Source organism: Rosa chinensis, chromosome 4 (genome assembly GCF_002994745.2).
Source record: "Rosa chinensis cultivar Old Blush chromosome 4, RchiOBHm-V2, whole genome shotgun sequence".
Taxonomy (NCBI): Eukaryota; Viridiplantae; Streptophyta; class Magnoliopsida; order Rosales; family Rosaceae; genus Rosa; species Rosa chinensis.
This window is the reverse complement of record NC_037091.1, coordinates 12,162,989-12,168,988: the sequence shown is the minus strand read 5'-3', so window position 1 is coordinate 12,168,988 and position 6,000 is coordinate 12,162,989.

The window sequence follows — 6,000 nt, the reverse complement described above, 5'->3', positions numbered from 1 at the left end:
AATAAATCATACTGCTGATCAGTCTCCAATCCCACAGACATATACTAAACAAATACATAAAGATTGAAATATATTGCCCTGCATATCTATCCCACACTTCCTTCTGATTTCACCCTAAACAAATCTATCTTTCTTCTTCAAGTTCCAATGCCAATGGGGCCAACATGTCAGCTCATAGAACAACATCTTCCCTTTCAAAGAAAATAATCCTAAACAAATTCAAACTATCTTTTTGAATTCCATGCAATTATTAATACTAGAACTTAAAACTAAAAATCATAATTGTTTGAGAAGTGTACTTTAGTATCTGAACTAAAGTACAACAGTAAGTAACAAACTCTTTCCACTATTTTAACACACAATGCAATTAATAATAATGAAAGCAAAACAATTACACAACAAAATGACGGTCATGAACAGAGACTAATGGTTAGGAAACTAAAATATCAATAAAACAAATGACATCTGCAGATAATATTTTCATAACATGGACAACCATAGCCTTTTTGGCTGAGGTAGCCATATATACCTGTTATATATTGATAAGAAGCAGAGTTAGTTAGATATGCTTCTCTCACTACAAACTCGATGGTGCTTATTACATGAATAGTAAATACTTCACTTACAGACACTAATGCATTAAGTTTCATAAGATTGAAAGTATATCAGATATCATGAGTTCATGACAAACCTACTCTAAAGGTGTACAAAGAATGTTATGTTGGAATATTCCTCATGCCAAACCTAGGGAATCAACAACACCATATTTCCTTCCAAATCATTGCCCAACCATTCTCCCCCATCAACATAAAGAAAAGCACAACGAAAGGCTCCCACCATTTGTCTGATCGGTAATAGACTGAGGGTGTTCTTTACCATTCTGTGCTGTTCCTAAAGGGCTTGACAGATTTGTAATTTGAATTATGTAGGCAAGATTCATTCTCAGGTCTGTGATTCTACAAAGTGGAGATTATTTATCAGCCAGCAACTGGCAAAATTGAGGGCTGGTCATACTTTCCCTATATACAAATGGTCTAGGTATAGGAAGCATGGCCTAAGACAACCCTAATAGAACAGGAAAAAGGAATCTATCATGTCTTCTTGTGTGTGTTTGTCTATTATAAGTTCATATAAACTCATATATACACCAACATATTAGATGAATATCCTAAGATTGCGTACAGATAGACAATAACTATTCAAACAATAGCATTGTTTAAAATTGCAGTACACACAATTGACAACCCAATTTAAGTGCAGTCGATCAGATGCAAAAGAAAAGAACCAGTGCACACATATACCATCTTTTGTATATGCATGCATGACAATAAACCAGAGCTAGGCAGCAGAATCCTAATCCCTCGTTCTACTACAGATATCCAGATGCAATCTGTTTGCATACGTGTAGGAATGTTAGGTGCATTCAAAGATAAACCACCTTTGATCGACTTATGACATCATATGATTGTTGCTCATACTAATTCTGAAATCAACACCACCAAACACCAAAGTCAAATCATTACCTAGAGAAAACTAAAAATCCAAATCAATAGGCATCATTTCAGTAGGAAACTACATCAAATCAAACTATCAAAGCATAAGATCCATAATTCCGTCTCCAATTCTATTCAATTTTCTCAGCTACGAACAAATTAAAATGTAAGCCACGATAAGAGAGAGAGATACACCAAAGCGCACCGTTTTGGAGGGAGGGGCCGTACTCGGTGGCAGAGAGGTGCATCATAATGTCGTCGAGGGTCTCGGACTGGCACAGATTGTTGTAATCAGCGGCGGTGAGAAGATCGGAACGTTGAAGGTCATCGCTTCAAAGCCCTACATTTTGTTCGATCGATATTACGCGAACTGCCACAGGCCGATCTGAAATGGAATCGGAGTGAGAGAAAGGGGACGATTCTAGGTCAGTACGTTAATGGCGGATAATAACAAAAACACCTAATTCAGTACAATTCTAGGTCAAATTGCTAAGCTTTCCTAAGTTGCAAAAAGTGAACTCACCTGCATCAAATTGGCGTTGGCCTGTGATTTTTCCGGAGCACCATGGTAGCTCCTATCGATGCGATTAGAATTTGGTGCCAAAATTGGGAGAGAGACTGAATTGGAGCTGAGGATTTGAAATAAACAATTTGAATTAGGGTTTTCAGTTACGGGAATAAGGAGAGGAGGCCAGGAGGGTATATAATAGGGCTGGGCTCGGGTCGGCCTGGCTCGATTTTAGGCCGAACCCGACTTCGACCCAGAGTCCTCGGTTAGGCCTAAATTTGGACCGACAACTGTTTCTAAATGGGTTGGGCCGACATATTCGGTGACCCGAATTTTCGGTTCGGCCCAGTTCGGGTTCGGTTCTAAATGGGCTTTTATTTATTTATTTATTCAGTATTCAGGGCCCAATTACAAATCCATTATTAATACACAAATATTAAGTTAAAGCAAACCTAATATTTAGGGCCCAATTGGCCAAATAATTTGCAGCAAGCATAAACATGCAAAACACAACCTGCCCATGAAATGCTCAATACAACAAGCATAAAGAGGAAAAAATGCAGTTCAATACACAGTTTCATAAGTTTGAAAAGGAAAAAAGGCAGAAAAATCCGGCAAACTTAAAAATCATAAACCATAGAGCAAAGTTCATAACAACCAGTTAACCACAAGTCCAGAAACAGATAGCTAGTCCATTAGTTATTACAGACCCAAATTTAACTCACAAAGGAGTTTCAAACTTAAAAATAGTTCATGAAAACATAAAAAGGTAGATATGCAAATCTGTAGCCAACACCAAAACAGCAGCATAACATGCATCTCTCTACTTTAAAGCATCATTCATTCTTGTGCAGAAACGTCCACCTGAGTTATGACACTCCCTACCAATCAAAACAGCAACAAATTGTCAAATTTCTATTAGTTTGACACTTGAAATTCAACAACACAGAAAATAACAAATGGATTTTATAACAAATTTACCTGATTCAAGCTTTTCAAGTACACCATAAAGCTCCAGCTCCGACCTAGTAGGCTCCTTATATTCATTAAAAGTTCCACCCCTTAACCAATCGTTGAGGCAAACCAGCCCCTCAATCATGTTTGGAGTTAATGATGCTCGAAATGGATCCACAACCCTTTTCCCTAGGCTGAATGCAGACTCTGAAGCCACTGTCCAAGCTGGAACAGCAAAGACATCCTTTGCAATCTTGGACAGAATTGGATACCTAATAGCGCTCTCCTTCCACCAATCTAAAAGCTGAAAATTTTTGTTTGCAGGGTCTTCCACAACTTCAAGCAAATACTTGTCGACTTCATTCCTGATCTCCACCACATGTTTCTCCTTCCTAAGCTTCATAAACTTATTTAGTGATGCAGCATGTGAGTCATCATCTCCTTGTGCAGAAGCACTATCATCAACACGAGGCTGTGCTAGATCATTTGAGGCTTGTGCAACCACAGGATAAGATTGGTGATACTCGTTGTATAGCTGCATGAGGGACCTCTTCACTTCATCTACCATAAATTGCACCATGCTGCTGTCAGATGCAATTTTGGAAAAAAGTATTCAAGATACAATAATTTGTATCTTGGATCCAATACAATAGCAAGCAACAAAACTGTGTTAATGTCCTCTAACCTCAACCAATAATTGTCGAAATTCTTCTTCATAGAGGACCCTATGCTACCATCAAAGGATCATCACTAGCTGCACATTCTTCTAATTCATCGACTATGTACAAATCCATTGAATAAGCTGGTTTGAAGTTACTACCTTAGTCCCACTAAAATTCAAGGTTGCATCATAAAAGATTTTAAGGAACTTCATTAATCTCGCAGCTTTCTCCCAATCCTCATTCTTAGGCGGCCCAACCCTTTTACTTCCTCCAACTCTCTCCAGAAAATAGTTCTCATACTGCTGATCCTAGTCTTCAAGCCTAGAGAAGGCCTGCCGATACTTAACGGCAATGTCCAGCATGAAATAGGTGGAGTTCCACCTTGTGCAGACATCCAAAGGCACTATACCCCCCTTATGTTCAACCTTCTCTCTTGAAGCACACTTCCTAAACTTATCAAGTCTAGCAGGTGAACTTCTAATGAACTTAACAGCATTCCTAATTGCATCGATGGAGGAATCAAGCTCCTCCATCCCATCCCTCACAATCAGATTCAACACATGGCAGCAGCATCTAACATGCAGAAAACTCCCACCTAACACTAAACATTTCCAATTTCCAATCTTCTCCTTCATGTAATCAAGTGCAACTTGATTACTCAAAGCATTATCAACTACAATGCTAAAAACCCTCTCGATACCCCAATTAATCAAGGAAGACTCTATCAATTTACCTATTGTCTTTCCCTTATGGTTTGGAATAACACAGAAATTGATAATTCTTTTGTGCAGCACCCACGTTTCATCTATGAAATGGGCAGTGAGGACAAGATAATTGATATTCTGGACCGAAATCCAAGTATCAGTGGTAAGTGATACCCTCAGATTATTCCTAGCTACAAACTCCCTTATCTTCTCCTTCTCAAACTGATAGAGATCCCAGATATCTCTACAGATTGTCCTACTGCTAGGTACTTTGAATTTTGGTTGAGTAATTTTCATGAAATCCTTAAATCCCTCCCCATCTACATGACTAAATGGCAATTCGTCCCTAACAATCATCCTGGCACATGCTCTTCTACAATTCATGGGATCATAAGCTAAAGCAACTAAATTACCACTTGAGGAAGCAGAATCGAAAGAAAGGAACTTCTCCCTTTTTGCTGGCATGTATGCCGGGCACTTCTTGCATTGGTACTGCGTGTGAGTCCTCATCGATGTTGTCCCGTTGGCTTTGGAATCGCAGGCACAGGTCTGGGGGAAGTATTTGCACTTGGCTCTCGGTTTCACCATCTTCAAACCATCTGGATTCTTCTGCTTCACAAAATGATCCCAGACTTCTGACTGGTTCTTCCTCTTCCCAAGTTCTTCAGCTTCACCGGTTGCTGCAGAAGTTGGTGTTGCAGCGACAGGAGAAGACATGAGGAGTTGTCCGACTTCAGCCGAAGCTGGTGTAGTTCCGATGCTAGACTGAGTTGGAGTCTGTGACGTCCCATCACCAATCTACAAAATAAAAACACACAGATAGACAAAGTCCAATAAACAAGTTAACAATAAACTCCAAGTTAAAAACAAACTCCCATGAACAAGTTAACAACAGACTCCAAGCTAACAACAAGTTAACGAGAAAGTATCTGAAAGTTTAAATCAAATCAAGAACAATGAAGATTTTAACCCGAACCTTAAAATCCAAAGTTTCACAAGTTCAATTTGAATCCTCACAAGTTTTACAGAAATACTATCACAATAGAGAGTCCACGAAGATCGAAGTGAAAATAGAGAAGCGAATTACCGAGTCCATGTCAGAGAGGCGACAAAACTGCATATCGATGTGAAGATCGGCGGGCAGCAAGCAACGTTCTGCAGCTAGATCGGGCTCGACGGGCAGCCAACAGAGTTCTGCAGCAAGATCGCGGGCTCGGCGTGAAGATCGGCGGGCAGCCAGCAGCGTTTTGCAGCAAGATTGTGGTGGTCATTGCGGCGGTGTGCAGTCGGGCTCGGTGTGGAGTCGAGAGAGAGAGAGAATGAGGTGGGAGGCCGAGTGTGAGAGTGGAGACTGAATGAGATCGTACTCGGTTAGGGTTACTTAGGTTTAGGCGTGATCGGGTGCGAGTGTTCTACGTGCAACCAAATGTCCACCAGTCATAAATTGACACATAAGAAAACTAATAAAAATATATATAAATATAATAAACAGGCCGGTTCGGTTTTTTTGCGGTCGGTTCAGAGTATTAACCCGGTTCCTACCCGGTTCAATCCGGTCCGGTTCGAAAGCTGAACATTTTTGCACTGCTTTTTCCGGTTCCATAACCGCCACCATATTTTCGGCCCGGTTCGGCCGGTTTTGCCCTCCCAGTTCTGTTTCTGCCCGCTCCTAGTATATA